The sequence below is a fragment of the Lepisosteus platostomus genome, chromosome 5, assembly GCF_059453375.1.
Source record: "Lepisosteus platostomus isolate fLepPlt1 chromosome 5, fLepPlt1.hap1, whole genome shotgun sequence".
NCBI classification, from domain to species: Eukaryota; Metazoa; Chordata; class Actinopteri; order Semionotiformes; family Lepisosteidae; genus Lepisosteus; species Lepisosteus platostomus.
The window spans coordinates 48,071,292-48,081,640 of NC_142615.1; the positions used below are offsets into that span (position 1 = coordinate 48,071,292).

Genomic DNA, 10,349 nt, shown 5'->3' on the forward strand with positions numbered 1-10,349 from the left:
ATGATTACACCTCAATAATCAATTCGTCCTCAAAAAATGAAGAGACAGGCATGTTTTGAGCCTCATAATGATCCTCTTCTGGATCCACAAGAAATGTGTTTTGGATGTACTTATAACTTCCATCGAAGAGAGATCTCATCAGTTGCATACAATTGAAACTTGACATTTTTTGGATGGTATTGAAAATATTTTAAAAAAATAAAATAAACAATTTTCCAACGAAGATCTTGTATTGCCAGGATCTATTCTTAGCGTTTGGTAGTGATAACACTCCTGATATTGATGGAGTAGAAACGTACGATGCGTTGACAGGATTTCTGAAGCGAGAAGTCCTAGAATGCCGCCTATAAATGAGCTAGGATTCATACCAAGAAATACTTTTTGTTTTCCACCCAGAAGGCTGCTATTGCATTACCAGTTTTGGTAGCTTCTGGGCGCGATTTTCCAAAACCGAAACTAATAACAAAGTTATTTAAGATGCACCATGTCCAAAAATTGTAAATCGAGACTAGTATTACTACAGAAGAAAATATTTAACTGAAATATTAATAAGACTATGTAAGTATAAAAAGTAGAACAATTCAATTTATATAACTTATTTTTTATTCTTATTAGAAATGGGCTCACACACCGGAAGACACTAACGTTTATCTTCGTTAGAGTGTGTGAATAACAGTTTAACCCAAAATGTTTGTAATTGTGATTTTGTTAAAATGCAATAAATCGTCTATCAGCAGTAAGAAATTATTAAGAAAGTAAGAAATTGTTTTATTTCACAAACTGTAAGACGTGAAGAGAGTTTGCAGTTCGTATCCTTCGCTTTGTCTTAATTAAAGCGTTCAGGATCCAAGCCCGTGTGTGGACGGTTGTGTTTCTTGAATCTCTTGTAATCATCAAAAGTCGTTGTTTAGTCCTTCAGTACTTTCTCGAGTTGTACCATGGATATTTTATACGATTAATACTATTCATGCTCTTTTGCCTTTTCCTTCACATACGGAAAAAGTTCAAAGTGTCCTTATGGCTGTGCTCCACATCTACACGAGAGCACCTGTAACAGTACAAGACACGCAGTGAGGAATTCGCGCAGCTTTCAGTTTAGTGTGGAGTCCAGAGGGAGGATTGCTCGCTGAATGATTTCTCAGGAAATCCCGGGTGAGATTTAACAGGTGATTTCTTCAACAGCCACGACAAGTGTGGAGACGTTCTCTGGATTTCCTGAATATGATGTTAAAATAGTTCAAATCATTTGTTGTAGTTAACAGAACTAAATGCTTTGGAGGTACATCTAAAACAGCAGAGCAACACTGTAGCACTTCGTGTGTGACTGAACTTAATTGTGTAAACCTGGCTCTCTATGAACACCGACAAAGAGTTCTCACTCAACAGAAGACTGCGATGTGAGCACAATAATATAAAGCACGTGGAGATGCCAGGGATTGAACCCGGGACCTCATACATGCAAAGCATGCACTCTACCACTGAGCTACATCCCCGGTGCTGTGTGCTAATGGAGAATGCCTACAATTTCCCACTTTCGTGTTTCCTCTACTACAGAGTAAATTCATGGGAATGAAGAAATAAGGAAGGAAAAATAATCGCATTGAAGCTTCCAGAGACTGGGCAAAAACGAATCAGTTATTTTTATATCCAGTCACATGGGCGACGGTGGTTAATTCCTCGACGGGGGAGTGCTTTTTTACCTCCTTACTCTACTGTCTTTCAATTCTGTTTTCTTTGAAAGCTTTTTGCATCTTTTAAGTGATCTCGGTTAAACTACGCATAGAACAACAGCAGTACTGATGCACACTTCTTCTGTACAACTCCAGTGATAAAGCCCTGTCTGTAAATATTGTAGAAGAACGAAAAAGGGTGAAACAACGCTCCAACCACAGGAATGGTAACCGGAAAGATCGTGTTCTTATTTAATATGTCATTTTGAGATGCCTTGTCAACGCAGACAGGCGTTAGAGCTGACCAAATAATTTATAGTGGTGGTTGTAAACATGGAACATGTTATTTCTATACCAGGAAGAAAGGAGCAGACTCTTAAACTCTTTAACTCTTAAGTTAAAAGAGACAAAAACGACACCTAATCACAGCTAACATTAATTAAAATGACATCACAACAAAAGAGTGGAGCCTGTCTGTAACTTTCACCGGGGTAAAGTTAGCTTGAAGTACGAAAACGATTTTGGCACGCCTGTAGCGTTTTTATGAAACAATTGCTTTGTATATACAATTGCTCTGTGTATAAAGTACATTGTGAATGTTCTCACAGCCTTCAGTTTGTCTTTTTATTCCACGCACGAATATTCTTGTGTCCATATCACATATCATATAACACAGAACGCCTTTAAACCAAATGCATTTTAAAGACCACGACTTTGAAATAAACATATCAGTGAGCTTATTATTCTTTCCTGACACTCGGGGTTTTGATTGATGCGCAATTACGCACCATCTGGAACACTGGGGGACCGCTGTATACATACATACGTTCACTACGCAGAAATACTGCTCAATAGAGTTTCATGCGAAAAACCCATATATGACCATAGGAAGCAGAACAGCAGTTTCCAATTACCCAGACTGTCAGCACGGGAATAAAGCTTTGTTTTATTTCTGAAACCCTTTCTTTATTTCCTGTTTTCATTCTGCAAGAAAATTCCTGTTCTTTACTCAACAGCTTTTTAAAAACAGCACCCATGATGTTCAAATCATGATGTCCATGATTGTTTACACAGAAGACTGGGAGAGCTTTGGGTTGTGAATCTCTTTTTCTCATGGTTTTATTGAATGTGGCACTGTGCACTAGGATAGGGGGATGCTGTTCACAAGCCAATAGCATTTAAACCACAGCACCCACAATGCTGCAATTAAGTGTTTTACACACTAAGCAGGTCCTCTGACCTTTCCCAGCCTTGCTTTGGGTTGTGAAACCTCTTTCAGTTTTTGTTATGATTTTTTCAATACGGCACCTATTAGACACGCAATACACTGGGATAGGGAGGTCCTCTTCATGACTCAATAGCATTTGAAGCACAACATTCACAATGCTACAACCAAGTGTTTTACACACCAGACAGCCCCCCGAACCTCATACAACCTTGTTGTGGCTGTGGCCCCTTTCTTTATTTTTTTATGATTTTCTGAAGATTACACTACAGGTAATACACTGGGATAGGGGGTGCTATTCATGAGTCAAAAGCTTCATCACAACATCTGAAAATTTTAGATTTTACATTCTTTTTATTTCCCTTGTTTTGTTTTAGTTTTTTCCTAATTTCACATTTTAAATAAGCTATATCTGTAATCACAATGAAGGTGTGGTATGCAGTCTTGATGATGTGACTGTGTAGCCATCAGGCACGAAGGAGAGAAAAACAAAAAACTCCAAAGGAGAAAAATAATCTCTGGGGGTCCAAGGCCTGATGGTTGACCTCCCCTCCAGGTCCTGGCTGTATATGACAAGTAGTTACTAGAAACAGTTCACATGCACAACCATGCAGATTGACACGGTGAATTCTATTTCATATATTATGTGAGACTAGATGTTAATGTTGAGTGTGTCCCATCCACTGGGTTGAGCAGTACAGGATCTTGAGTTTTGTAGGCTGGGTTCCTTGCTTCAGTAATCCAGGAGGATCCCTTGTCATGGGGGACGGAGCTCAATATCAACCAAAGGCACCGAAGAGAGAACAGTGGGAGGAATGGTGTGGAGAAAAATAAATGGGTTAGACACAGAAAAAACAATTGCAACGTGGTTGTCTACTTACCCACTTGATATCTATGTTTCTGCACCTCCTAAAGAATTAGATCACTCGGGATAAAGAAGACTACAGAGACGATGTAGAAGACTACAGCATTGATAAATATACTTGTAGGTATGGGGCATCCTTAAAAAGGTCTGACATATATTTCCACAATTTAGGGGCTGTGTGCCTAAATGCTCAATATGACCATAGGAAGCAGAACAGCTAGCTCTGCTACCTGCTTGCTATTGTTAACGTAATCTGTTCATCGATCTAGACAGCATCCTACAACTACCTTAACGTTACTGTAAGAAAAGTCACTGTGGTATCACTTTGGTTCTAGGCTGTTCTTTTTGATGAGTCTCCACTCCTGGAGATGTACATGGTACGATATTGAAAGCCGGTGGAGTTCGGACTTTGATGATGCGATTGTGTTTTGTTGTTCCGGTTAGAATCCTTTTAGCACTGTGCCCCGTCTGAAGGTAGATAGGGTACTGTTTTGGAAACCTAATAATAAGAAATCACCCTAGATACACTTCTATTTGATAGAAGCCAGTTTTCTTTTATCTTTCTCACAACCGAGTGGAATTTCTTGATTAATCTATCTTTCTAGGATGGATACAATTTTATCTGGAAATCATTTCATGTTGACATACTGTCGATTTACATTTCTTTGCACTACTACAGTGATGTTAACAGTGTGTTAACATGATTAACTTTTTTACTGTTTTCATACAGACTTTGTTTGGTTTCTGGCAATAGATAACAAATGGTTTCTAGTGATTTTGTGTTCTAGTGTTTTTCATTATTTTTTGGCAAAGTGTACGAAAGTTTACTCTTACCCAAGATAAATTTTGGGGGGATATTGAAACTTGTACTTACGTGTCTTTTGGAGGTGAATTCTGCTGAGAACACATTGACAGTCTTGTTGAGTTTCCAACATGTCTATTATGTAATTCTTGGGAGTAGGGGGTGGATGCTCACTCATCAACAGTGCCTGAAATATAAAACCGTAAGAAGGGTTATGAACTGCAAAGGATCCAAGGAGTATAAATGGGTCACAGATCAAGATCTAGGTATTTGCACAATTTGCCAGATCTCTCCTAATCAAACTCCTTTTTTCTTACTTTGTGTTTTTACAGCAAGACATTATATTGTTTCTGTGCTAAATGGCAAGCTCTTTTAGGTGTTCATGGTCGTGTCTTTGTTTCTATACTATTGGAAAGAAACCTAGTAAGTGATTTGATGCATCCATGTCTAATCATTAATCTGACACAGTAATTCTATCTTTGAGATGTCTGTGTCATGTAATAAATTGCACAGATTATCAGTAATCTTTTATGTGTGCCTTCTTTGGTGTGTTTTTTTAAAAGTTATCTCTAATTTATAGAACCATTAATGCCAGAAGACAAGCCTGCAATCCAAACTTCTTAACAATAACAAACAATTATAACGTCCACTGAAATATGTCATCCTATGTTTCTGCTGAATCTAAAACTACATGTCCTGCTTAAAAAACCCTTTCATAGTGATAGTTTGCATGCAGAGCATACTCACCAAACTGGGGTTGGCAAAATGTACATATCCATGATACTTCATTCTTTGCGCTTTCATACTCTTCTTTTGAGATGCACAATTCATGGAACCAGTTTTCACAACTGTCACACTGAATCTACACGGACAGTAAACCTTATATCAGTTCAGCTATCACATTTCAATGGTATGTTTTGTTAGTATGTGTGTACATTACACATACAGATAGAGATGATGTTCACTTACCCAGTTTGTCTGCCGCACCGGTGTTTCTCCATACATCAGGCACATGTCCTGGAGAGGAGCTATAATAAACATGCCAAATAGACTGATTTTTCCAATGTTATCTACAGATCATTGTTGCATAATTGAAGACAGTTTGATAGAGACCTTTTCGTATGCACTTTCCTGATTAGGTGTTCTACTGCTTCTTAAACCGCACATTGTCATGTCTCAGAATACTCCTGTCAACACCTGTTACCCTTTTTTGCGTCAGCTTGTGTTGCTATGATTTTAAGGGGGCACATGATAACACAGCTATGTTCAACCAGCTTGCTGCCTTATGGGCAATTTAGACCCACACTTTTCCCAGACAATGGTTGTGTCAACCACGACGAAGGCCAAAGTGTCATTGAATTTTAACTGTGTGAAATGTGATTTAATTAACTTTTCATCACTGTGTTATATAGTACAAAAAGAACACCCAAATGAGTTCTGCATATAAATAAATTGAGAATCTTTTTCATTCAGACTTGTTACAGAGACAGAACATGCTTCAGGAAAACAACATACTCCAATAAACGTAGGCAATGAGGATCAAATAATAAAATACCTGAAGCTTCAAGAATTCTGATTGACAGGTCTTTCCGCAACTTTCTTATTTCTTTGGCGCTGCTGTTTATTTCGATGTATGTTGGAATATCCGGGAAATTGTTCATGATGTCTGTGCCCATCTAACAGACAAAAGTTTGTCACAATTATTTCCCTAAAAATCTCTCATACAATAGTTTTGAGACAGTCCAAAATTTCAGCGTGGAAAGGTTATGCTGTCCTGCAGCACAAAGACCCCACAGCTTGAAGCATCTGCTTGCCTGGTGTGACCAATCACGCTTGGGTGCAAGTTGATATTCAACCAGTCTTCTTTTTCCAAGACGTTCCTTCTCAGCTTGAAAAAGTCCCTGTGAATCCAAACAATAGGTTATTGATAAATGAGGAAATATTTGTCATGCTGAATTTGAACCTGAAATGTGTGTGTGCCCATGCAGAGTTTCACCACGAAACCAATGCTTGATTTCTTACCTGAACCTTTTTGCCGCTGCAGTGGAGTCTGCCATCTTGTCACTCCCCATAGGGTTGACCACAAAGACTTTCTGGGATGGAGCATACAGATACTGCAAGAAACAAATGGCCCGTCATCAGACATGAAGTTGCATTTAATGTGGGGCAAGACACACAGGCAGTTTCAGGAATTTCATGTTTTGAAAACAAAAGTTTTTTATATATATATAATATTTATATATTATTTTACATTTAATATTTTGCAAACCTCGGCAAAGACAGTCAGAAAATGACCTAACAGTACTTTTTTTCCTACATGACACTTTGACCTGCTTGGTTGTCTGTTCATTGCACAGCAGTATTCACAATAATAATTTAGGAAAAGTGCACTGTCACCATTGCCTTACACTCACTATCCATGTCCACCTTTTTTAACAGGAGAGGAACACATACATTGTGACTGTAATTGTTTTAGATGCAACAGGGATAATCACTTGAACTGTGTAATGGTTCCAATTGTAATTATAAACCTATGCTGTTTTGGATTACCTGCACCACACTTACCAACAATTTCCAATGGACACCAGTGTTAAAAAAGCTAATAATGGCTTTGTAGTGTTCAGAGTTGACCCGTAATGAAAAGAATGACAAGATTAGCACAACAGGTTGCCTCACATGGATGATGTGCTACCTTTGAATTTTGATTTCTGACTATAAAGGTAGTTTTTTTAGGCATCACCATGGGCACAGTTGTGTCATGTTCTGATTGCTTGTAGCTCTCCTTGTTTCTCTATTGATAAAACAATTATTAGTTAGTAGAAAAACCATGTTTGCCCCTCACCAATGTAATCCATCAAAATTTGTGTTTGATGTCTTTACCTTGAACAAATGTTGTCTAGCCATGAGCTCTCTATTCCCACTCATGATTATCCCAGTTGTGTAGTGGTTCATTAGTAAAGCCTTCTTCCCCAAGTCCATGGTTTCTTTCACTACTTGAAAGTTACACTCAATGGTCTTATGGAAAAAGCAAACACAATTGAAGATGTGATTTCACGCACCCACACACATTTGATTGGACAAAGCTCAGAAACCTTAACAAGTGCATGCAATCAAACACTTTCATCTTACCTCGCCTATGAGCCACTCATCTGGTTTCAGAGACACAAACTCCGAGTGTCTAAGAATATATGTGTCTGCACTGTGCATGGATGGCAAAACTGCAACCACTAATTCACTCGGATTGATGTTCCAAAGGGCGTGAACCTTAAAAAGATTTACCAAGCCAAAAGCATACACAAGAGATCACTGGAGCTAACATAACGAAAATTGAGATTATACACCACTGTCAACAAGTATAACAAGTTAGAGAGAAACGACAAAGAACACCTACAGTAGTAGAAGATGACATTCATAAGCTCTGAAAAAGAAGTGAATGTCCACATAGAAAAATATTTGAAATACAAACCCTACCTTCTTTCTGAAATCTGTTTTCTCTTTTATAAGTTTTGAGATGGGGCGTGCATCACAGTGTGGTGTGATCACTTCAGTCATGCCCACGGCAGCTTGCTTGGGTGACACTTTCCCTTCTGCTTTGTGCTGCCATTCTTTACATTCTGTGGTTCCTGCTTTCCCCTGCTGTACTTGCAGGCCATTGCTGTCATCTGGCGATTTTCACTTGTTTCGATATTTCTATTGCTAACTTTTTTTTCCTGTTTTCTCATTTTTTGGGGGATTGGAATTTTCTGTGGTGCGCTGTAGAATTTATTTTTTGTTTCTTTGCCTACACCTGGTGCTCTCTTTGCCCATTGTTCCTGTGCATGTTCATGACGTGTCTTAGTGGTGATCAATGGTGCCATCAAAACCTTTTTGGGGAGAGCATTTTGGATTATATGTTCTCTGTACCGGCCTTGGAGGGATTGTCTCATTATCGTAATAAACTCTGCTGGCCTCAGTTTCCTCCTGTGCTGAAGTATTGAATGCTTGACAATGCCAAACCAGGTCTCAACATGACAATTAGTGGCTCTTGTTTGTGCTACCTCTGACATTGATATGTCTTTTTTGCTGTCTGAAGCATATCTTGCCAGGTCACCCAACAAAATTCCACTCCACAGTGGAAATAATGCCATGTATCTTTGCAACAGAAATCTAATTATGTCTTCACAGAAATAGGGGTTCACATTGTGTTGTGTCCCATAGTCATCATGTCCTTGAACTGATATGCTGTCTTCATAAATACCTTTGAACTCCACAGCGAAAGGAGAGCGGCCCAGGCTGCCTCTCATTTTTGGGTATAGTACCTCATCTGTGTCTTTGACTTCTGCTTCCTTTTCCATCTGGTCTGGTGTGGTTGTTTGAGAAATGTAAGCGTTAAGGAGGCAGACAGTAGATTAGACTTCAGTTGTGAACCTCCTGCTTGAGAGTACAATACAGATGTGTTTGAAAACATTTCTGTAGACACTCAAAGTTCTCCAGAAATGTGCTGTTTTGCAGGATGGCAAAGGAAAATGTTGCAAAGTCTCGCAGTGCTTTGTCTGTTGTTTTTTTACTAATTGCTTGAGAGACAGCCTTTATGACCTGGGCAGAGCAAGGGTGCAGAACAGTGAACATCTGAAGTTCTGTGTACTTAAGTTTGCCTTGGCAGACTTTCATTGCACGATTTAAGAATGCATGGTATACTGGTGTCCCCATTGAAGGCAAAAAAACCACTATGAATCAGGGCCCAGCTGTAGTCAGTTTCTACATGCTGCACTCTCTTGGTAGTACATGTTGAGATGTCAAACATGAATTTACGTAGCCAACGTTCTATACTGACAATGGTGTGGTCAGTTGTCAACATTTCAGACACTGGTAATGGAGGCTTTCTTTTCCACCTCCAGGTAACGTAAGACTGTATTACAAAATTATTTTGTTCTCCGATGGAATTTTTCTGACTACCCCTCCTGTCGCATCCAGGTAAAGGCTGACTTTCTCCTTCATCTTTAGATGGGCACATACTCTGTTCTGTGTAAAGATAGACAGCAAATGTGTCTAACTGCAAAATCTTTATATATCCTGAAAAATGGACAGTGTCGAAGTCGCATGCTTTCATATATTTTTGTGCCATATGTAATTCAAACACTGGATCATAGGGAATGCGTTTACTGTTCCTGAACTCTGATGAAATGACTTTCAGGACATTCTGTGTTAGTGGTTTAGATAAATTGCCTGCTGCAATTTCAGCAAGCGGAGTTCTGCTCAGGTTCCTGTAGTATACATTGCTGATTCCTTTTGTGAGGGCACTGGCAATCTTGCGACGATAAGGCTGACGTGCTTGTTGAAATTGTTTCCCTTTTACTGTGCTGTATTTGCCCTACTTGTACAACATCAATTGTGATGTCATCATTGCCCATTGGTTTGTGTCTTGTCGTCATTATGTATTTTACATTGCAGGACCTGAAGGTACAGACTGCTTTTATCATCAGAAAGTTTTTTTTTTCTGCTGTTCTCTTTCCTGATGTATTGGTATATGAAGGCTATTGGGCAGCAACGATTTATCTTCCTGAACTCGCTATATAACATCTGGGTCGTCTTCGTTTAGATGTACCTTTTAGAGGTGCTATTTTTCTCCATTGTTCAGCCTTTAGACATACTTTGAAAGTTTTAAGCACAGACATAATCTTTCTTAATCCCCTTTTTATCCTGAGGTGACGTCCCAGACGAGCTTGCCCCCTGGGAATATTCACTGTGCTCTTCAGGCTTTTTTTCTGATTCTACACAGATTTTTTTTCTCCCTCTAACATGTCACCA

General features: G+C 38.9%; 1 long non-coding RNA gene and 1 other non-coding gene across 2 annotated transcripts; both read right to left on the bottom strand.

The window, feature by feature from the left end:
* Positions 1 to 1,421: 1,421 nt before the first annotated feature.
* On the bottom strand, positions 1,422 to 1,493 carry trnaa-ugc (transfer RNA alanine (anticodon UGC)). The gene has a single exon. It is a non-coding gene; the product is annotated as a tRNA-Ala (tRNA).
* Positions 1,494 to 3,229: 1,736 nt separating this feature from the next.
* Positions 3,230 to 6,240, bottom strand: LOC148668113 (uncharacterized). Its single transcript, XR_015937010.1, has 4 exons — positions 6,118 to 6,240; positions 5,532 to 5,590; positions 5,310 to 5,424; positions 3,230 to 4,749 (listed from the first exon to the last, which is right to left on the bottom strand). It is a non-coding gene; the product is annotated as an uncharacterized LOC148668113 (long non-coding RNA).
* Positions 6,241 to 10,349: the final 4,109 nt, after the last annotated feature.